Source organism: Rhinopithecus bieti, unplaced genomic scaffold (genome assembly GCF_001698545.2).
Source record: "Rhinopithecus bieti isolate Rb0 unplaced genomic scaffold, ASM169854v2 scaffold_5626, whole genome shotgun sequence".
NCBI lineage: Eukaryota > Metazoa > Chordata > Mammalia > Primates > Cercopithecidae > Rhinopithecus > Rhinopithecus bieti.
The window spans coordinates 4,158,078-4,182,366 of record NW_016805666.1 but is presented as its reverse complement, the minus strand read 5'-3'; the positions used below and the strand labels follow the sequence as shown (position 1 = coordinate 4,182,366).

The 24,289-nt window shown below is 43.1% G+C and overlaps 1 protein-coding gene across 1 annotated transcript in view; it reads right to left on the bottom strand.

Annotated features, from left to right (window-relative positions):
- The window catches only part of IL1RAP (interleukin 1 receptor accessory protein), a 189,662-nt gene that overhangs the window by 145,146 nt on the left and 20,227 nt on the right, over nt 1-24,289 (bottom strand).

Here is a 24,289-nt window from a genome sequence, read left to right as displayed (position 1 = left end):
AAAAAAAAAAAAAAAAAAAAAAAAAAAAAAAAAAAAAAAATCACAATAGAGATAGAAGATGTTATATGCATTTAAAGGGGTTTTGTGAGCTGGAGAAAATCAAGAAAGGATTGGAGCAGTATGTTTGGAAAGGAAAGAGTAAAAGAAGAGGAGAAGACAGAAGCTGAGGTAGTGTGGTGTGAGAATACAGGGGGGGGCATTCACAAATCTGGTTATATGAGTTTCCAGATTTCATGGTGTGGTATCTAGTAAATATGCTGTAGTGGACCAAAAGGATTTGCACTCAGGCACACACAGGTTCCAATCTTTACTAATTGGGAAAACTTGGGCAAGTCTGGAAGCCTCTCTGAGCCTCAGTTCTTTCATTTGTAAAAGGCAAATAATTATATATATCTGAAAGTTATTTTGTGTTTAAATGAAATGACAAAATACATGTGCTGATGAAATGCTGACTTCTCTTGACCATCTTTGTTTGTTCAGAAAATACATCTCCAGGGAATAAAACAATAAGAGCATTTTCTTTTTACTCCCCTTTCTCCATTTTAGCTTTAACTTTTGCAAATAGATGTGATTACAGAATCTCAAAGTTGAAAGGAATCTTAAAGATACACAATGCATTATAGCAAAAGAAATTTAGAGATCATCGAGTTGAGCTCTCCCACATTTTAGGTCCAAAGGTAAAGATATTTCTCTGTCACAGGCAAGGTAGTACCAGGATGAGGATGTAGGATGATGGCTGGATAGGTCATTCGTTTTAGTCTAAGTCCTCAGTTCTAGTCCAGAGGTGGGACAATCGGAAGTTTTTCCTAACTCTAGAATAATATGCATAGATGAGTCTCAGCATCATGTCTAGCTTTGTGCTGTTACATAGGCTGATATGGTTTGGGTCTGTGTCCCCACCCAAATCTCATCTTGTAGCTCCCTTAAGTCCCACATGGTGTGGGAGGGACCCAGTGGGAGATGATTGAATCATGTGAGGGAGGATTGAATCCTGTGCTATTCTTGTGCTAGTGAATGGTTCTCACAAGATCGGATAGTTTTAAAAACGAGAGTTCCTCTGCACAAGTTCTCTTTTTTGGCCTGCTACCATCCATGTAAGATGTGACTTGCTCCTCCTTGCCTTCTGCCATGATTGTCAGGCCTCCCCAGCCATGTGGAACTATAAGTCCAGTAAACCTCTTTCTTTTACAAATTGCCCAGTCTTGGGTATGTCTTTATCAGCAGCATGAACACAGACTAATACATAGGCCATGCTATGTAACTCTATGAGCCTCAGTTTCCTTAAAAAAAAAAATACACAGGATTATTGTGAGGATTGAATGAGATGATATATTTAAGACACTCAGCACAAATAATCATGGAGACAAGTAAAGAGTGGCTGTTAAATTTTGATGATCATAATTTAACAGACTAATACATTGAAGGAGTTGTTGGCAGAAGACAGAATCAGTGTTTATTAAATGTTTTCTATGAATAAGATGCTGAAATAAATAGGGAGTTAAGCTTCTAAGCAGGCATCAGTGTCCCTATTTCCTAGCTGCGGAGCCAAAAGATCATCATAGAATAACTTGCCTCAGATTTCAGCCAGACTCTCAAAATCCACACTACCACAGCTGCTAGAGAGAGTCAGAATAAAGTCAGACCAAAGGGATGTCCCCCAAAAACCCCTTCAAGGTAAAACCCCCCTTTTTTTTTTTTAAAAAAAAAAAAAAAAAAAAAAAAAGCAGCAAATGAATGGCTAACCTGAATTTATCCACCAAAATATCACTTACCAAATGTTCTGTAACCTTCCTGTTCTTTGGTATTTCTTCTTTTTTCTTTTCTTCTTCTTCTTTTTTTTTTTTTTTTTTCTACACAGAACAATTTCCAAAAGGGGCAAAGAGCACAGTAGGTGGCTCTCTTTAATATTTCATGGGTAAGGCAACAGTGACTCACCAGATCCTACATCTGTGTCACCAGCAAAAGCCTGATGAAGTTGATCAACAAATGAAGCTGTGTATAGGCTGGAGATAATCTTTGTTTTTTTCTACGTCCTCTGATTTCCTCAAGCCACATTCTGCTTTCCTAACTGTGCCAGGTAAGATGATGTTAACTGCTTACCTATGGGAGCAAACATATGCTCCAAAATGCCAAAAGCAAAGAGCAAAAAGTTTCTTCTACAACTGTGTTTGCAAGCCTGTGTGCTTGCTACAAAGAAGAGGGATCTAACAGCCTACAAGAAGTCTCAGTAGATGAATAGCCCCACTGCTTGGGCCAGAAACAGATCCCTTCATCTTCCTACATGAGCCTGCAGCCATCACTTTCCACAAGGAGGACTGAAACTCCAGACAAGTCATCAGCACCACCAGGAAGCAGTGGTCTCTTTCCGCAAATGTCACCTTTGCACACTGTTCTGTTTACTCTACTTAGTATCCACAAAATTGTCAAAAAAAAGTCGAATAATTCTATGGACACTCATGATATTCATTGTTCAATCTTCTTTCCAGCCTTTGAACTAGCATGAGGATGGCAGAGGGAAGAAACCACTCACAACAGGAAGAAAAGAGCGACATAATTCTGTACTTTGTCTTCTTAGTTAGTACCCTTTCTCTTAGGAATCAAAGGTGTATTACATCAAACACAGGAGAGTAGGAAGGTTGTCTTAGAGACCATTGCTTTAAATACCCTTTTATGATAGTCGGCCCCACTAAACTCTACAGAACTGTGCTTAAGGATTGTTCTCTTAGCAAGGAAATACCCACTTTTCAACAAAAATGATATCCTGAAATAACAAGACAAATAAGGTCAACTTTATAACTGAAGTAAATTGTTAATATCTCATTGGCGAGGAAACAGAGTGTGATGGGAAATGCCCTTTACTAGAAATGAAAAGGTGTGAACTGTATTCCCAGAGTTAAAACATACTAACACATGACCTCTAGCAAGTTTTCATTTCTCTGCGTCTCATTCCAGATATGTTCTCAATAAATTGAGACTAGCTAAGAAGAGATATCATTTAATGAGCACCTATTCACTACATGTACTTGACACTATTCTATTGCATTTATTCTTTATACAGATTTTTAAGCTAAGCATTTTCTTTCCATTTTAGAACTGGATAAAACAGAAACTTTAAATGATTAAATAAACTGCTCAATATCACCCAACTACCCAGGCATGAGGGCTGGAATTTGAAATCAAGTAGGTCTGACCACAAAACCTGGGCTCCTTCCTCTATTAATATTCTTTCCATGTCCTCCCAGGGCTATTGAGAGTAACAAGGAGTATCACATACGCAGAATGCACTTTGGAAATTTTAAAGTTCTACATATATATATATGGTTTTGGTAACAAGTAATAATCTACATAAAGATATGGGTATAACTGACCAACCTTTCTTTGAAGAATCAGAACCAAGGGGATTAGCTTTTAATTTCCCTTCCATCCTCATGATCTGACCTTATTTTGAACATTTTCCTTTTCCCCTACAAGGCCCCTGTCTCTCAGGCACACATTCAGACGTATCCCAGCCAGCTCACCCCAATGCATGTACACGGAACAAGCTGATGGAAGCAGGTGATCCCATCCTTTACTAATGCTTGGTGCGGGAAGTACCTAAGTGGGCACCACTGGGCTCTTATCTTCCATCAAGATGTATCACACCCTGTTCTCAAGCACTTATCAATACTGCATACAAATGCTATGGACTGTGAAGGAGGCAGCCAACTACAAATGCTGGACACTCAATTTAAGGAGTCATGGCAAAACCAGTAGATAGTAGTAAATCATTGCATGAAGTCCATCAGAATAAAATCAATTGTCACGAGTAGGGTAAGGGTGTAGGAGGGAATCTATTCAATTTTAAAATACCAATAATACAGGAAGACTAGTGTGGGCATGTGAATGTCTGTGTGTTCCTGTTTAAGTAAGGCAAGTTTGTGTCCAGAAGGCTCCGCATTTAGTAGCATCTCTGTACAATCCAAAAGAAATATATGAGAATTCGGTTGTTTTCTGATACTAGATGAAAAATGTAAGGTTGTTCGGCTGACCTAAGAGAGCAAGGATAGAAGGCTTAGAACAATCTGTAACATAGCTGCAACTTCCAACTTTCTCTTCTCGTCTTTCCGCCTCTCATCCATTTCAAGACCCTCTCTGTCAATAAAGGATGTCTCCGATCAGGGCTTAAGTTTGACCTAAAAACTAGTAGGAAATTCACATCACCGAGAAACATCAATTTTACATTTCGAGCTCAGCACCCATGACCCACATCACACATGGACAACATTCAGAAAATTCTTACCATAAAAGAGCTGCTCAAATTCAAAAGAAGGAAGTCACCACATTTACAGATTTTTTTTTAAACTCCTCTCTAAGGTAGTATGAAATCACCTTTCTGAAAACCCACTGTCTGCAAGGTTACTATGTAACAATATTTAAAATAGTTGCCATCAGTTTTGAACCAACCAGATGCCAGGCCAGGCACTGTGCTAAACATGCTACTTGAATCATCCCATTTCATCCTCCCAACTACCCAAAGGGTTCATTGTGACCATTATAAATCTCCATTTTGCGGCTGAAAGAAAGAAAGAAAAAAAGAAAAGAAAAACCCCATATCAGAAAGGTGGGATAACTTGCCCAAGTTCACACAGCTAATACATGGCAGAGCTGGAGTCAAAACCCAAGTCCTCTTTCTCATCCAGTAGCTAAACCAGGGATCTGTACAGCACAGCAGCAAAATGCTTCGCGTGGCGCCCTGGTTCACAATTTCACAACCAGAAGGTGGAAGGAAGACAGGCTGAGGGCTAGCTCTTAAGGGAAACAGTAGAAGTTTGCTTTTATGTTTGTGATTTTCTGTTTAACCCAGCTTCCTTGCTCCTTCCCAATATTTAGAAGAGGGAAGGGACTCTACGGTTCCATGAAGTCAGCTCTTCCCAAGTGAGGAGCACCCTCTACCCCACAGGGCCACTAGCTCCGCTTCCTCCGGGGCTGGGAAGAAACAGTACCATGGGAGGTCACTGGCGCCCGGGCCTCCCTCCTCTCTCCCAGTGCTCCTCCAGAAGCTGGTAGGACGCCCTGGGCAGGGGCATCTTTCTGAGAAAGCAGGTCAAGGGAAGAGGGAGTGAGGCTGCAAGCAGCATTTTCCCAGGCTGTCACAGCTCTGGACTGAGAGCGACGTGATACCGAGCGAGGATGCTGGGACACACCGCTTCCTTCTATCCTCAGAGCTTCCAGCAGCGGTCTGGAGAAACCAAGGCGGAGATGGGGCAGGGGTTGTAGCGGGGAGGGGGCGGTGAGGAGAAAAACAAGGGTAGATCCCTCAAAAGGCTGAGGATGGGGACGGCAACGAGCAGACGTCCCACAACTGCGTTACTTAAATCCCTGCAAAGCAAAGATGGGTCTCTGAACGTCTGGGTTCGAATCCGGGCTACAGTCCTGACTAGCAATATGACCTATCCCAGCCGCTGCCTCGTTCTGTGCCTCAGTTTCCTCCTCTGTAAAGTAGGAGGGTTTAACGACACGATCTCTAAGAATTCATCTGCCCTGAGAGTCTACGGCTCGGTGACTTCTGAGCCCTCACGGCGGCGCGAGACTCACCTTCCTTGGGAAGCTGAGCGGGCGCAGCAAAAGCAGCCGGGTTGGGTGCAGTGTCGCCGGGCACTGCTTCTTTCCGCGCCTCTGGCCAAAGCGGACCCGGGAGACCTGGATTCCGGCAGTCTTCCCCAGTGAGCCTCTTACTTTCCGCCGCACTTTCTTTTCCCCCTTTGGGGCTCCTCCCCCGGAGCGGCGCGATTGGCCACGGCCTCACGGCTCAGGCTCCACCCGCCGCCTTGGCTCGCGATCCACCCGAGCTCTGGGCTTGCAGGAGCTGCGGCCGCGGGGCGGCGCCCTGGACGGTCCCGCCCGCCGCGAGGAGGAGCTGCGCCGCGTCCGCCTGCGGACGGATGCAAGGCTGCGCTGGGCCCCTTCGGCTCCCTGCCACCGCCTGTGCGGGCTTGAGCGCGCCGGGAAAGGAGAGGGTTAGTCCTGCAGCGCAGCTTGGCACGCTGCCAGGCGCCGTGGGAAGCTACGCCCCTCACTACACACCGAGGCGCACACATGTGCTCCTTGCAAGATCGTGCTCTGGCAGTTGAGATCGGTGCCACCCTGCCCTTTCTTCCTGTCTCGACGTATTTAGCAATCATGCTGCAAGGCCTTGAATCGATTCAGACTACACGATTTTCGCAACCACCCTGTGCCGCCGGCACAGAGCGCGACAGGACGTAGATGCGATCTCTGCAGTCCTGAGCTCTTGCTGTCTTGAACTGACATTCATATGAGCAAGCAGCAGGACATGACAGCAAAACTAAATCTATATTGTCCACTCGTAGTATACCCATTGCCTAGCACAGTGCCTGGCACAAGCAAAGTAGGCACTCAGTGCATGTATAGTGAATGAGTAAAAGAACTAATAGGTTACAAGGAAGGAAATAATCTCAAAATAAATATTTGCCTTCATTCATTTCCATTTCCCCAAGTTTTTGCAAGAGCATTCCTTCAGCTGCCCTCTGCCACTCTAGATGGTAGTCTGTAATATATCCCGAGAAGCATTATAAAGGCTTTCATTAAGTCATCTCTCTTGTTCAGGCACCTTCTGCTGTGTTCCTACTGCTAGTCCATCATGATTTTTCCCGACTGGCAAGGCCCTTCATGACCTGTCCCCATTTCTGAAACTCCCTAACCAAAGCCACCTACCACACTGACGAGTCTTCGCACATACCTTGCTCAACACCTCTCCTTTTCTCCCCCTCCTATAGCTACCTAACTGAATCTTACTAATTTATTTTCAAGAATCAAGATTCAGAGAAAGCATTTAAGGAAAAGGAGACAAAAGATGCGAAATAAGAACAGGGCGCAGGTGAGTGGGAAGGAAATGAAACCATCAGATGCCCGTACCGCTAAAGATGCACAGCAATGCAAAACGCAGAGGCTGCCCCTGCCCTGGCGGAGCTTCAGTTCCCAACGTGAAATATCAGTGTAATTGGAGCCATAGAAATGTTTATGATACTTTGCTTCTTGATATCACTTGTGAAAATTAATTGCTCAAAATTTGTATTTATCTCTGGGTACCTGAGACCCAGCACCTGCTCACAACATTGTTACTGAACCAAAGAGAAAAACAATCCAAAAGAATTTCAAATGTTACCTGTATGAAGCAGCAATAAAACTTTTTCTTATTTATTATTCGTTCCTTAAACATATTCTGGGCACAGACTTTATATATATATATATATAACACTTAAGCATATACACAGTGCTTATAAAATAAAAAGGCACAATCATAAGGACTTTGTGTATATTAACTCATGTAACCATCAATACAACCTAGAGGGTGCTATTATCATCTCCAGTTTACAAAGGAGATAAAGGGAATTTAAATAACTTGACCAAGGCTACAGGCCTACAAGTGGAGAATGCAAAATGAGACTAGAGACACTCAACGTACATGCTCTCAGCCGCTACACAGTCTCATATACTACCTAGAAGCCAAACAGATGCTAGTAATTCAAAATTGAACCAGATGTAGTCCTGGACATTGAAGTGCTACTCATAGCTTAAGGAAGATAACATTAAGACGAATAATCATATAGACAAATATTCATAGTATATTGTCGTTTGAGCACAATATAAATGGTTGGAAATGAAAATGATTAGTTAATGCTGTCTACTCACAGAAGAAAATATTTGTGTCATAACTATCATGTTATGGAAATATGTCTACAAAGAACAAGGCTTACAAAATAACAAGGTTGAGTAAAAGTTGTGGAGAGATGAACACCAATTGAAAGGAATGTGAAAAAAATGATGATATATTAGGATTATGGAAATATAAACATCTCTTTTTCTTTTACATTTAAGTGAAATAGGCCACGCACAGAAAGACAAATTTTGCAAGTTCTCACTCACACGTGGGAGCTAAACATTAAAACAATTGAACTGAGATATAAGAGTAGAATGATGGTTACCAGAGGCTGGAAAGAGTAGCAGAGGCAAGGCAGTTGTGGGGGAGGGGGGATGGTTAACGGTTGCAAAAATATAATTAGCTGGAATGATTAAGACCTAGCATTTGATAGCACCACAGAGTGACTGCAGTCAACAATAATTAATTATGCATTTTAAAATAAGTAAAAGAGTGAAATTAGAATGTTCCTCAAAGAAATGACAAATGGTCAAGGTGATGGATACCCTGTTGTCATTACCCTGATGTGATAATTACACATTGTATGCATGTATCAAAACCTCACGTCACCCATACATATATACACCTATTATGTACCCATAATAATTAAAAATGAAAAAATGTTATTCTAACAATTGAGAAAAATATTTTAAAGCTATATCCACTAAATATCCATCACCTACTAAACACTTGATAAATAATAGTTGCCTAAATGAATAAATGAAGCTACAAATTCATTGATGTTAGTGACTAATACTGCTGTTTGTGTAGAAGACGCACAATAAAGTATTCTGCAATTGATTGAAGTATTTGGAAAGGCGTTATTCTTCTCTTCTTCTCCCAGCTTTTATCCTTCACCTTTTTTTTTAAAGGTTATTTTTAATTATCTTGCTATAGCTATAAGAGGCATCAGGAGTTTACTAGTCTCTTAAACCCAATCCATTCAGACTTTTGTCTCTACCACTCCATAGTCAGTATCTGTAATGATCTTCACTTTGCCAAATGGGGTGGTCAATTCTCTGTCTTCATTGTACATGTTAATACATTAGCAGCATTAGACACAGTTAATTTTTTGCTCTTTCACACTCTCTCATACTTGACTCTTTGTTTGCTGTGTATTTCATCTGCTGTTACTTATCAGATTCTTATCGAATCTTCTACCTCTTCATGATCTCTGAAGGTTACAGTGTCCTAGAGCTCAATCCTTGGAGTGTTTATATTCTCTACCCAGGGGAACTCAGACAGACACATAGCCTTCTAAAATATCAATATGATAATGACTTGCAAATATAAATCTACAGCCCAAATCACAGACTCTGTATACCAGATTGCCTCCTTCATATCTCCTTCTTGGATGTTTTAAATACACCTCAAATTTTACATGTTCAAATTCAAGCTCTATTTCTACCCCACACCAAACCAGAGCTTTGTAAGAAACACTATCTTTTACCCAGTTGCTCAGGTCAAAAAGTTGGACTTATCACTCTCTCGTTGTCTGTGTGCACTATATCCACAAACCTTCTGCTTCCTCTACATTCAAAATACATCTAAAATCCAACCACACTATTCCTCTTCTCCATCACAACCACCATGGTTCAAGTCATTGTCATCTCTCCCCTCACTGGCATCCCTGCTTAAACTCTTACCCAAAGAGTCTATTGCCCTTACTTCAGAGACCCTTATAAACGAAAATAAAATAAATACAGGCTAGTGACTGAGGTCAAGGAATCTGAAGCCAGACTACCTGGGTTCAAGTTAACATAATATGATCAAGTTACTTAATTTTTTTTTCACAGTTTTATTCTCTGAGAAATATGAATAATAATGACAATAATATACATTACAGTGCTGTTTTTAAATTAAATGAGATTATATAAGTAAAACACTTGGAACAGGGATTGGCATGTACAAATGCAGTATAAATATTCATTATTCTTTTACAAGAAATATGTCATGCTCTGCTTTCAAATACTCAGTGATTTCTCATCATGATCAGATAAATCTCCATAGTCATTATGGCCTAAAAGTCTTTGTGTGGCCCTACATGATCCAGCACTGACTTGCTTCTTTAAATCTCCCATAGCATGCTCCTTGCTGTTGACCAAACACACTAACGTGTTCCCATAGTAGGGTGTTTGCACTTGCTGTTCCCCCTTGCTGGACTGCTGCTCTCCTGTTCCTTACTCTCTCCTCTTACTCACATCTTTATTAATGTCTCTGCTCCACTTTTACCTTCCCAACAAAGCCTTTCCTGACAACCAAGGCAAATAATACATTATGTAACATTTTAATTAATTTACTCATTGAATGCTTCTTTCACTAGAATACTAACTCTAGGAGGGTAATATAATGTTTCCCTGGCAAGCAGACAATATTTTGCACATTGTACTCATTTAATAAACATTTGTTGAGTTACAAATTCAGTCCAAAACTCTCCTGGTTAAACTTTGATACAAAGATTTTAAGTGACTGATATATTGTCCTCTTCCTTTGATTTACCTTTTTTTTGGGAGACCAGAATAATTGGAAGACAAAGCTAAAATGCCATATAGATAGATAGATACATATAACTTGTATATATATACTTGTATATATACACAAATATAAATATATATTGTTTATATATTATATACTATATATTATAATAATATAAAATATATATATATATATTTTTAGGCATACATATATACTATATATAAGCTATATATTCTATATTATATAAATATATAATACTACTTCAATACACTATATACTTTGTATATTATACAAAATAATAAATATATTTATTCTATATACCTGGAACGGCATCATATAGGATTGCAGCATGATATAGCATAATATATAATAGTATACTAACTTAAATAATATAATATATAATATATACTGTAGGAATATATATTTACATATACTACATATACTTTATTGTTATATTTATATTTGTATATATACTATATACACTATCTATCTATCTATATATATACACAAATTATATGTATATATATTTGACTGGGTACAGAGTAAAGAAAGCATATTGTAGAGCCCTTTTATTTCGAGCTTTTGGAAGGAAGGTAAAGGGCAGAAGCCAAGAGAAAAAAAAAGTGGAAAAAGGAAAAAGTAATTATATCACCTTCCAAACTCTTTTATGTTTCCACCTTTTATGCCCCTCAGCTCTTTTTTCCTCCACCCCCAGCTGACCCCTGTACCTGTTCTCTGACTGTCCACATTTCCCCTTGCAGCGATCTGTTATACCTGCCCCCACTTCCTCTGTGGTGCCCCGGATTTCCAAGTCAGGTATCCCTCTTCCTTTGTATTGCATCTGTTTCTGATAAAAGCCTCTCTTCCTTCAGTTTGATTCTGCTAGGTGTAGGAAAATAGGCAGATTAAACAGTTATGATAAGGTGTTGATTACTAAGAGCTCAACTCCACCTTGTTGGAGAGATATGCTCATTTGTTCAAACACATATACCCAACTATTGAAATTCAAGTCGTTTGGAAGAGGAAATTGGAAATTTGACTGTGCAGTGGGAGGCTTCACTCATTTCTTTTCTTTTCTTTTCGTTTTTTTTTTTTTTTTTTTTTTTTTTTTTTTTTAGACGGAGTCTCACTCTGTCACCCAGGCTGGAGTGCAGTGGTGTGATCTTGGCTCACTGCAACCTGAGCCTCCCGGGTTCAAGTGATTCTCCTCCCTCAGCCTCTGGAGTACCTGGGACTACAGGTGCCCACAACCACTCCCAGCTAATTTTTCTATTTTTAGTAGAGACTAAAATAGGGATTTAGGGTTTAGGGGTTTCACCATGTTGGCCAGGCTGCTCTTGAATTCCTGACATAGGTGATTGACCCACCTCGGCTTCCCAAAGTGCTGGGATTACAGGCGTGAGCCACCATGCCTAGCCAGCTTCACTCATTTCTATCGCTCAGCCTCACTACCTGGGTTACATGCAGTCCTGAAAGAAAAGAGGGGAAAGGGGAACTTCTGGATCCCCTCCAAACTCTATTTATCTGCATAGGGATGAAGCTGCCCTCCCATCACAGGGCACAACTCCCATGTGGAGATGTCAGAGAGAAACACTGCCGGGCATTAGTTAAAGCCATGAAAACAACTTTTATTTAGTAACTATTGATAGCAGAGGAAAGACCTGAGCTTCATTCCTATTTGTGTAGAGGTTGTTGGCCTTTTAAATGGGGAATGCCGGAGGTAGCAGAGCAGGATCTCAGTAGAGCCTGAGAAGTGAAATATTACTAGGGGTTTGATCGGTGCAAATGATTAGCTGTGCTGTGTCTGCTGGGTAGCAGTGATCGAAGTTAGGATTCTGTTCTCCCACAGAGATTGGGAGACACAGGCCCTATCCTTCCTGATTAGTACATTTAAAGGAATGGTGCACAGGTCCTTGAGAGAGACACTACTGCGTTGTAAAATATAAGCATTCACAAAAGTAAGCCTTTCTAAGTAGATTCTCTAAGAAGGGGAGGTTAAGAGCCTATCATCAGGTATTGGCTAGAGCAAACAGCAACCTCCTAGGAGAGCTGAGCTTTCTCAAGCAGGCATTTTAATGGCAAGCTGGGGTTGTCCTAGGGACACAGCCTCATGCTGCCAGAAGTGATGCTAGAGTTTGGTCAAATTGCTTAGTGCAGGGCTTTGGATAAAGTTAATATGTTCTGAGAGTTCTGCAGTTCTCAGAGGTCAGTAGATACTTGTAGTCATAGAATCAGAATCCTATTCTCTGAGTTGCTTCTCCTTTAATGTTTGACTTCCTGGTGATGTCCCTCCAGTGCTACCACAGGGCAATATCAATGAAGGTGACAGGCAAAGGCATGTTTTCCAAAAGACAGCCTGTCTTCCTGGCCTATGGCCTAAAGCTCCTGGAGGCTGTTAGAAAGGACCTACTTTTCTTTCCTCGCTTTTCTTCTTCCAAACAGAAGCTTTGAAGCAAAGGTCAAGATTTTAATAAAGTCTTGGAGGATGGTTATTATGCATTGTTGACACTTTACTACATCAGGAAATTTAAAGGCAAGAACTTTGCATGCAAAAAGGGAAACTTACCTTTACAGTTCTAACTTGGCCTTGTAAGTAGTTAAGACAATTTATCAGCTTCTAGCCTCCAACATCTGATCTAAATGGAAAGAATGTTCTTCATATAGATACCATCACCTATATTATTTCATAAGCTAAACCAGTACAGTATTTAAGAGCAGACCTAATCTAAATTGGTCACAATTTGGTGAATAACAACCAATTCATGCCAGTTAAAATTGTGCTAATACGTGCTTGTTCTTACAGCAGTGTGAGTGAACTGTGCCATTCAGTTCTATTTTTTTGTGCAGCAACAGGAAGACTGAATGATCCTCTAGCAGAGAGGCACTTACATTATTCACCTTTGGAGAATAATTTTTCAAGTACTCATATGAGATGCAGAGACTTTGTATGGTATTTTTTCTCTGCCACCAACATTGAGAAATTTATTTTATCTTTTATTCATACATCTTTTCAAATGTGTTGAACATTTGCCCTTTATGGGCAATGTGAGCATTGCTGAGACACAGTAGGCATGGTTCCTTCATTATAGGCCAGAAAAGGAGAGAAGAGAAGAAGATAAAATGTCTACATGGATTATACAATACAAGGTTGAAATAATATTTTCTCTTCATTGAGCAATTGGCATTGAGCATGTGGCAAGCCCTTTAAACATCAATTACTTCTAAACCTCACAATATCCTTAAAAGGTAGAAATTGTTTCTCTACTTTTAGCAAAGAGAAAACGGAGTCAGAGAAGCTGATTTATCTAAGGCCACACAGCTAGTTAATGTTAAAGCCAGGAGCAAACCCCAGGTCTAACAGATTCTAAAGGCTATACTTTTCCTATGCTACACTAAGATCAATAAGAAAGTTAAAATATAGTAATGTTGGAGTATTGAGGAAGGAGTACTTTTTTTTTTTTTTTGACAGAGTCTTGCTCTGTCGCCCAAGCTGGAGTGCAATGCCATGATCTCGGCTCACTGCAACCTCCACCTCCTGGGTTCACACAATTCTCCTTCTTCAACCTCCCTAGTAGCTGGGATTACATGTGTCTGCCATCATGCCCGGCTAACTTTGTATTTTTAGTAGAGACGGGGTTCACCATGTTGGCCAGGCTGGTCTCTAACGCCTGACCTCAGGTGATCTGCCCAACTCGGCCTCCCAAAGTGCTGGGATTACAGTTGTGAGCCACCATGCCCAACCGGAAGGAGTACTTCCATTTAGAGCATATTAAGGAAAGAAACAGAGAGGGTATCACTAGAAGAGATTACAAGGAGAGATAGAATTAAAGTTTATGGTGACAGGAGGAGACATAAGGGTGTCAAAGGCATGAGACATAATGGGGCAGGGGAAGAGCATGCATCCATTCATCCATTCAAGTACTATCTGTTATAAAAATGAAATAACTGCAGCATGATGTGGTGAGTGCTTTATGAAAGATGGTATGGTACTCCATGTAAACCCAGAGGAAGGTGTTTCACACACCACTGAGAGGAGGGAAGAGGGAAGCAGCGTCAGTCCTCCTACTCTAACCAGAGAACATGTGGCAGCTGTTGGGAGAAATAGTTAGAAAACTCTAACTATTAGTAGAAAAGGCATTAGTAGAAAAGGGGCGGCGTGGGAGATATTATTTATGGTACTCAAAAAGCAAAACTATAACTTATCTATTTGCCTTTGTGTTCCAGAATGGGGTTTGACAGAAAGAATGCGCGAACAAACGAGAACAAATACATGAGTTACCGATTTCTGCTGAGAGACAGGTGCTCTTTACGTCTGTGCTTTTTGTTGAACCAATATTATGTTATCACCATAGGATCTTCATGAACTGAGTATTTATTTTTTTCTATTTAGGAGATATAGAAAAGTCTGAGGCTCTGGAAGGTAATATGGCTTGCCCAACATTGCAGAGCTAGGAATTCAGAAAACTGGATTTTAAAGTGTGACAACGTTATATTATTTGATGTGCTGTCAGGTACAATTTCTTGTAATTACTTTCCACTCTCTGCCTTGTTCTAAATGACAAACTAAGGCAGTGCTGTGTTATTATTATTTCTTATTATATTAAATACACATTTTGTTGAGGTGTAACACAAATACATAAAGCTGCACTAATCATATGTGTAGAGCTTGATGCATTTTAACAAAGGAAGCACAACCATGTAACTAGCATTCAGTTCAAGAAAATCATACTGCTGTAGGCTGCATGCTTTTGACTTAATATAATAGTCAATATCTTTATTCCTGTTGGCATTAAATACTTCCCCTTGTAGCTTTTATTCATGCACACACTATTCCTGGAAACTCATGAGCTATTGAGTCATAACTTGCCTAGAAAATGAGCTTGTTGCTGAATGATACCTTCTCTTTGGTGAACATGTGTGCTCCCTCAACTGAGAGGTTGTCTGCATTAAGTAAGAGCACTAGAGGTAAACCTTGAGATCATTGGGCCTGAGGCAAATTTTGCTGACTGAATTCCAAGCAACAAAAGAAAAGCAGCAGTGAGACCTCTGCATTGAATTTTTTAAATGATCTATAATTAACATACTGGTTTGTAATATATTTAAAATGTTAACCTGTAAAAGTTAAAATAGCCAGTCAGATTGTGTCCGGAATTGGTGGGTTCTTGGTCTCACTGACATCAAGAATGAAGCCGTGGACACTTGCGGTGAGTGTTAACAGTTCTTAAAGATGTTGTGTCTGGAGTTTGCTCCTTCTGATGTTTGGACGTGTTCGGAGTTTCTTCCTTCTGGTGGGTTCGTGGTCTCACTGGCTTCAGGAGTAAAGCTGTAGACCTTTGCGGTGAGTGTTACAGCTCTTAAGGTGGCGTGTCTGGCGTTGTTCATTCCTCCCTGTGGGTTCATGGTCTTACTGGCCTCAGGAGTGAAGGTGTAGACCTTCACAGTGAGTGTTACAGCTCCTAAAGACAGTGCAGAGCCAAAGAGTGAGCAGGAGCAAGATTTATTGCAAAGAGCCAAAGAACAAACCTTCCACAGTGTGGAAGGCTACCCCGGCAGGTTGCCACCACTGGGTCTGGAAGCCTGCTTTTATTCCTTTATCTGACCCCACCCACATCCTGCTGATTGGCTCATTTTACAGAGAGCTGATTGGTCCATTTTGACAGAGTGCTGATTGGTACATTTACAATCCCCGAGCTAGCCACAGAGCACTGATTGGTGCATTTACAAACCTTGAGCTAGACACAGAGTGCTGACTGGTGCATCTACAATCCTTTAGCTAGACATAAAAGTTCTCCAAGTCCCCACCAAATTAGCTAGATACAGAGTGCTGATTGGTGCATATACAATCCTCCAGCTAGATATAAAAGTTCTTCAAGTCCCCATCCAACTCAGGATCCCAGCAGGCTTGGCCTACTAGATCCCACACCAGGGCGGCAGGCAGAACTGCCCACCAGTCCCCAGCTGCACGCCTGCACTCGTCAGCCCTTGGGCAGTCAGTGGGACTGGGCACCACAGAGCAGAGGGCAGGGCGCATCGGGGAGGCTTGGGCCGCACAGGAGCCCACCACAGGGGGGCTAGGGCATGGTGGGCTGCAGGTCCCGAGCCCTGTCCCGTGGGGAGGTGGCTGAGGCCCAGGGAGAATTCGAGTGTGGTGTGGGTGGGCCGGCAGTGCTGAGGGACCTGGTGCCCCCTCCTCAGCTGTTGGCCTGGGTGCTAAGCCCCTCACTGCCTGGGGCCTGCGGTGCCAGCCGGCCGCTCTGAGTGCAAGGCCTACCGAGCCTGCACCCACCTGGAACTCACACTGGTTTGCGAGCACCTTGCACAGCTCTGGTTCCCACCCAAGCCTCCCCCTCCACACCTCCCTGAAAGCAGAGGGAGCTGGCTCTGGCCTTGACCAGCCCATAGAGGGGCTCCCCCAGTGCAGTGGCAGACTGAAGGGCTCCTCAAGCATGGCCAGAGTGGACACCAAGGCTGAGGAAGTGCTGAGAGTGAGCGAGGGCGCTCAGCATGTTGTCACCTCTCAATCCCACCTCTAAACAGAACACCCCAACTGCTGTTGGGAATTTGGCCGATGACCACCCTAGCTACCTCCTGCTGAATAGGGGCGATGAAGGGGCCCTGCAGTTGTAGTGTTCTCCAGAGGGGAGCTCTCTAGGCCAGTGAAAGTGCCAGTGGGTCGCTCCAGGGGTCCTCAATAGAAGTTGTTAGTTGAGCTCATTTGGGGTTCCACTGGTAAGACCATCTGTAGCTTGATGACCTCGATTCTAGAGAAAACAAATTTAACAAGGAGGTTAAAAATACAGAGTCCACAGGCGAGTAACAGCAAGATGGCTGCCATGGAACATAGACAGGGGAGAAGCCATGTTGCCCAGCTTCAGAGGTTGGAGTAAGAATTTGAAAGGCATTGCCTGATTTCAGAAGCCTTTTCCTGTAAATGCTGAGTGGCATCTCGTACTGTCCCTGACTGGTTAGTGTAAAAACAACACTCTTCCCCTAAGAAGGTACAGAGTCCTCCTTTCTCAGCAGTGAGGAGGTCTAGGCCTTGGTGGTTTTGGAGAGTCACTGCTGCTAAAGAGTCTATTTTGGATTGTACAGTAAGGACAGATTTCGTTATTTCTTGCAAACTGTCTGAGAAATTCTTAGAGAGTGTGTGGTAGTAGGATAATGAAGTAGATAAACCGGCTATTCTGGTTCCTGTAGCAGCAGCCCTTCCTAACCCTATTAAATAGGAGTATTAGTTGTATGGCTCTGTGCTGATGGACTTGAGCTTTGAGGGGTACTGATAAGGTCTGATTTCCTGGGGCAATATTAATGTTGGGACTTAGATATGAAAAGTTTGGTGGAGGGTTTTAAGTATTTTCCACTGGCTGGCTTCAGGTATAAGTATCTTTCCTTCTTCTGTCACCAACCACCCCAAGGGGAGAAAAATATGCCCCTGTGAAAGTCCCCACTCTGCTTCAGTTGGGGAATACTGGGGCTTAATCTCTTGGATGGAGTTGTTCCATACCAAAGGTCCTTCCATAGGTATTTCTAATGGGGGGTTCCTCCTGGCAGCAATTTTGGCCTCAGCATCTGCCCAACAGTTTCCTTCTGCCTTTTCTGCTTCACCTTTCTGATGGCTTTGGCAGTGTAAGACCGCCACCTCTTGGGTTTTTGCACTGCGTGCAATAACTCTATAATTTCCTTGTGGTATTTGATATGGGTTCCCCCAGAGGTTAGGAACTCCCTTTCTTTCCATATTGCAGCATGGGCATGTAGGATTAGATAAACATACTTGCTATCTGTATACACATTTATTCTTTTTCCCTTTCCCAGTTCTAAGGCTCGGGTAAGTGCCACTAGTTCTGCTAACTGGGCTCTGGTCCCCGGTGAAAAAGGCTTACTTTCAAGCATGGTGACATCACAAACTATGGCATAACCTGCCCTTTGTATCCCATTCTCCACAAATGAACTTCCATCGATATATAGGTTAAGGTCAGGATTAGCTAAGGGGGCTTCTAAGAGATCATCTCGAGCAGCATAAGTCTGGACTATAATTTGTTGGCAGTCATGCTCGATTGGTTCCCCATCTTCTGGGACAAAAGTAGCAGGGTTGAGAGCCACGCACGTATGTATTTGAAGCACCAGTCCCTCAAGGAGTAGCGCCTGGTACCTAAGTAGGCAGTTGTCTGACAGCCATAAACTTCCTTTGGCACCTAGTGTGCCATTTACATCATGAGTAGTCCAGACAGTGAGATCCTTTCCTTGTATTATCTTGATAGCCTCTGACACTAAGATGGCCACCGCTGCAACTACCCTTAAACAGTGAGGCCAGCCTTTTGCTACTACATCAATTTCCTTACTTAGGTATGCCACTGGTTTCGGGATTGTCCCACGAGTCTGAGTAAGGACTCCAAGAGCTATCCCTGCTCTCTCTGTGACGTATAAAGAGAAGTTTTGTCCTGTGGGAAGGCTTAAAGCTGGAGCTTGTACTAGGGCCTGCTTTAAGGTTTTGAAGGCTGTTTCTGCCTCTAGTTCCCATTCTACTAGATGAATATTTGCTCTCTGGGTCTCCTTGATTAGAGTATAGAGGGGCCTGGCTATCTCGCTGTATCCAGGGATCCATAGTCAGCAAAAGCCAGTGATTCCAAGGAACCCCCACAACAGTTTTAATGTCTTAGGGTGAGGATAAGCCAGTATAGGCTGGCTAACAGTAGCATGACATCTCTCCAAGAGAGATTGAAGGTTTGCCCTAGATCCTGTAGGACATCTATGTACCTATCAGGATCATCTGAAAACTTCCCAAGGTCTGCCTGTTTTAAATCAGAGAGGGAGAAGGGGACATGTATCTGGGTTGGCCAAAATTTCCCTCCCCCTACAGCTTGAAGGGGACATAACTGATAATCTGGGGGGTTTTGTGGTCCTTTGGAGATTTCTTTGCTTATTTTCTTTTGGGCAGGGGAAATCAGAGGAGGATTGTCATTAATAGGAAGGGGAGCTATAGGGAGGCTAGGATATGGGGGTAAACTGAGAGGTCCTCCCGTGGTAAGCTTGGCATAGGTGTGTATTCTCTCTCAATGAAAAGAAAGCTTGGTCATAAGGTGTGTCACTCCATTTGCCTTCCCTCTTACAGAAAAGGTCAAGCTGCAGAATAGTATTGCAATTCGTACTTCCCTCGGGTGGCCCTTTTTCCGCATCAGAGAGAGAATATTGGTGCCAAGCCGTAGTGCAGAAAAAAATGAGCCGCCTCTTTTTCAGGATTTGTGGGTCAAATTGGTCCCAATGGCTTAGGATGCATTTCAAGGGTGAGCCTGTTGATGCCTGAGTGTTTCTCATCTGAAAGACAAAACCACCCACAGTTTTGGTTTGTTTTGTTTCTCTCCATGCCAAAGAACTGGCAATGGTCCCTGGATCCTGCTGATGGGAACAGTTGCACTCACCAACACAGCAGCAGAAACAACTCCTGCCCAAGAACCCACAACAGTCCCTGGACCCTGCTGAGGGGAATAGTTGCACTCACTGACGCAGCAGCAAAACACTAGTTTTCCTCCCAGACCACAAGGAGGACTAAGGAAGGTCGGATTTAGTGGTCCCTACCAACACAGTCTCGAAAACATGCACCCTTACCTGTCCTCCTAGACCACAAGGAGAACCAAGAAAAATCGGATTTAGTGACCTTTACTGATGCATTCTCGAAAACCTGTTAGAGTCCTAAGCATTCTGTTAGTATTGGGACCTTACCCATGCCCTATAAAGATGGTATGCCCCAAAAATGAAGTGGAGGGCCATACCCTGAGGGAGGGAAGGGATCTCCAGGGATGGAAGAGTAATACCTTTTGTCCTCACTTATATGAATAGGGAAGGATACAATTTCTGAGGCTCCCCATATCCTAGCTCCAGGAATAGCTTTTTTTAAGCCTGCTTGTCTGAGGAGGGATCCCAAAATTCCAGGTAGTCCTCCCTACGATGGGGCTTTGGGCAAAAATTATCTCTTTCTGATTGGTGAGCCTGGGTGCCTAAAGAAGGTAACAGAGTCCTAGAGTTTATACTAGAAGTCATTCTTACAGGAGAAACTAGAAAAGCACCAGAGACAGGGAATGATTTTTAGAAGCAGGACTAGTCTCAGAGAAGAGAGATGAGAGGAAGTTTGTCTGGCAGGCACTAGGACCCAGGGGGCAAGAGTCAGGATAGATAGGATACATGGTCGAGTCTGGCTTGGGCAACATGACTTTGAGAGTTCCACTCATGGCCGCAGGGTCAACCAACTTATTGTCAGGACCCCAGAGTTGAATGACTTTCCTCTCTGTTGACCCTCGGCTCATCCCAGAAGTACAGGAAAAGTGGAAACTGGTTCCAGGCAAACCAATGCTCCCAACTCCGAAGAGTTGGGGGTCGTTAGAGAGCCCTTTCTCAGAAAGCCTGACATCGTGTCTTTAGTCTGGTGGCCCCACTAGTTGCTTTTAACTGGCCAACAGGAGCCTGGTATTTAGCCCCCAAATTCTAAGGAAAAACAGGACAGAATAGCAAATGAAAGGGGTCCAATGGTACTCACTGCTTGGCAATAGGCAATAGTCTAACCACTTGGTGATAATCTTACCACTTGGCAATAGGCGGGCGATAGTCTCACCACTTGGCAATAGGCAATAGTCCCTTCGTGGTCGCCAAAATGTTTCTGGAATTGGTGGGTTCTTGGTCTCACTGACTTCAAGAATGAAGCTGCGGACACTTGCGGTGACTTTTACAGTCCTTGAAGATGGTGTGTCTGGAGTTGTTCCTTCTGATGTTTGGACATGTTTGGAGTTTCTTCCTTCTGGTGGGTTTGTGGTCTCGCTGGCTTCAGGAGTGAAGCTGCAGATCTTCGTGGTGAGTGTTACAGCTCTTAAGGTGGTATGTCTGGAGTTGTTTGTTCCTCCCAGTGGGTAAGTGGTCTTGCTGGCCTCAGGAGTGAAGCTGCAGACCTTCACAGTGAGTGTTACAGCTCATAAAGACAGTGCAGTCCCAAAGAGTGAGCAGCAGCAAGATTTATTGCAAGGAGCGAAAGAACAAAGCTTCCACACTGTGGAAGGGGACCTGAACAGGTTGCCATCACTGGCTCAGGAAGCCTGCTTTTATTCCCTTATCTGACCCCACCCACATCCTGTTGATTGGCCTATTGGTGCATTTACAATCCCCAAGCTAGACACAGAGCACAGATTGGTGTATTTATAATCCTCTAGCTAGACATAAAAGTTCTCCAAGTCCCCACTAGATTAGCTAGACACAGAGCACTGATTGGTGCATTTACAAACCTTGGGCTAGACATAGGGTGGCTGATTGGTGTGTTTACAAACCTTGAGCTAAACACATAGTGCTGATTGGTGCATCTACAATCCTTTAGCTAGATATAAAAATTCTCCAAATCCCCACCAGATTAACTAGATACAGAGTGCTGATTGGTGCATATACAATCCTCCAGCTCGATATAAAAGTTCTTCAAGCTCCCATCTGACTCAGGAGTCCAGCTGGCTTTGCCTAGTGGATCCTGTGCCAGGGCCACTGGCAGAGTTGCCAGCCAGTTCCAAGCCATGCACCTGCACTCCTCAGCCCTTGGGCGGTGGATGGGACCAGACGCCTCGGAGCAGGGGGCCGCTGTGGGAGCCCACTCTGGTGAGATTGGGCATGGCAGGCTGCAGGTCCTGAGCCCTGCCCTATGGGGAGGTGGCTGAGGCCCAGCGAGAATTTGAGTGCCATGGGTGGGCCGGCAGTGCTGAGGGATCCAGAGCCACCTCCGCAGCTGCTGGCCTGGGTGCTAAACTCCTCACTGCCCATGGCCGGAGGGGCCAGCTGGCTGCTCTGAGTGCGGGCGGTAGAGCCCGTGAGAGACCCGGCGCCCCCTCTGCAGCTGCTGGCCCGGGTGCTAAGCCCCTCACTGCCCAGGGCCGGTGGTGCCACCCCGCCACTCTGAGTGCGAGCCACGGAGCCCGTGAGCACCTTGCACAGCCCCAGTTCCCGCCCACGCCTCTCCCTCCACACCTCCCCACAAGCAGAGGGAGCCGGCTCCAGCCTCGGCCAGCCCAGAGAGTGGCTCCCACAGTGCGGTGGGGGGCTGAAGGGCTCCTCGAGCATGGCCAGAGTGGACGCTGAGACCAAGGAGGTGCTGAGAGCGAGCGAGGGCCGCCAGCACGTTGTTGCCTCTCAGATAGCCCAGATATAGAACCCTGCAGATGATAAATAGGGGTGGAGACGTAGAGAACAAAGGGGTCTAACTGCTAATTCACCTAACTGCTGCTGGATGGCCACAGTTCCTGTCTAGGTTTGGCTGCACAATCCCTGTCTGTTCTTGACACAATCATTTCTGCTTTCTGAGCTTCTGCTTCCTAACTTTTAAAATGGTCTGAACTTGCAGTATTGTCCTAGAACAGTAGTCATCAGCCCTTGCTAAACATCCAAATCACCTCTGGTTTTCAAATTTCCTTTTATAGGTTTTTGTATGGTTTGTTTTGTATTTGATAATAGAGGTGCTCAATCCCTATCATGACTCTTAAAACTGAAATTTGATAGAGCGAATGACTAGACTTGTTGATTCCTTAGTTGTCTTCCAGGATGATATACTTTGAATATTTCCCCCCACCCAAATTTCATGTTGAATTTGTATTCCTCAATGCTGGGGGTCGGGTCTGATGGGAGATGTTTGAATCATGGAGTCAGATCCCTCATGGCTTGATGCTGTCTTTGTGATAGTGAGTTCTAGTGAGATCTGGTTATTCAAGAGTGTGTGGCACCTCCATCCCCACTACCCCCTCCCCACTCTGTCCCTCTTGCTTGCTCCTACTTTCACCCTGTGGAGTACCTGTTCCCCATTCACTTTCCTCCATGACTGTAAACTTCCGGAGGTCCTCACCAGGAGGCAACCAGGTGCTGATGCCATGCTCATACGGCTTGCAGAACCATGATCCAATTAAACCTCTTTTCTTATAAATTACCCAGTCTCAGGTATTGCTTTACAACAATTCAAGAATGGACTAATACGCAGGACAATCTTTCTAAGATCAGCTGGGCAGAGTGGCTCGTGCCTGTAGTCCCAGCTACTTGGGTGCCTAGGCACAAGAATCGCTTGAACCCGGGAGGCAGAGGTTCGAGTAAGACAAGATCATGCCGCTGCTCTGCAGCCTGGGTAACAGGGTAAGACTTTGTCTCAAATAAATAAAGAAAGAAAATTTTAAAAATTTATTTATCAGAGAGAATAATGCCACAATTTTTGTCACAAGAGATGATGAAATTTAAAGTACATTTGATAAAACTTACACATATGTAGTTATTGAATATAACCAAAATCCCACAGGAAAGAACAATCAAGAGATGACTGTGTTTGTGTATACTTCTTAACCTCAAGCAAACTATACATTCTTTCCTTTTTCAGATCTGCTTTTACGTTCAGATAGGCTACCACATGAAAATAAAGATTAAAACAATTCAAAATTTAAAACAGTAAATGCAAAATCCTGTATTGTGTTCCACAGGAAATGCAAAGTAAACTTAAAAAGATAAATTTTTTAAATGAAAACTGAAACAACTATAGGCATTCATATTTATACTGTGGAATATAACATGATTTCCAGCTGTGAAATCAAGAAAAGTTTTCATGGAGTTGATATTTAGGATCAGTTATCGAGAGACAGATAGGATTTTTCTGGAAGAGAGGAAGGTAGGAGTCACTTAGACAGTAGAAACAACAGGAATGTAGGCAAAGTGCATGAATTTGCACAGAAAGGGAATAGAAAATGGTCTAGTTTTTTTGACTGAATCTCAATTCCTGGGAGTAGGTACAGATAAGGTAGGAAAGACTGATTGTGGGCTAGTTATGAGGGACCTGGCTATGTTAAAGAATTGCTTCGTTTTCTGAAACCATGAGAGGTTCTTGAAAGTTGATAAGGGAGAGTTGCTTAAGGTCACACAGGTAATAGGAACTAGAAGAGCTGAGCTGGAAATCAGATTGTATAAAGTTATTTGTATCTCCCTCAACAACCCAAACGTGGGCAGTAGGGTCATGGAAGAATACCACACTTAAAGATCCTTAGACTTTTCTATAACAGCCTACATGCTTGGAAGTGAGATTCTTTTTTTTTTTTTTTTTTTTTTTTTTTTTTTTTTTTTTTTTTTTTT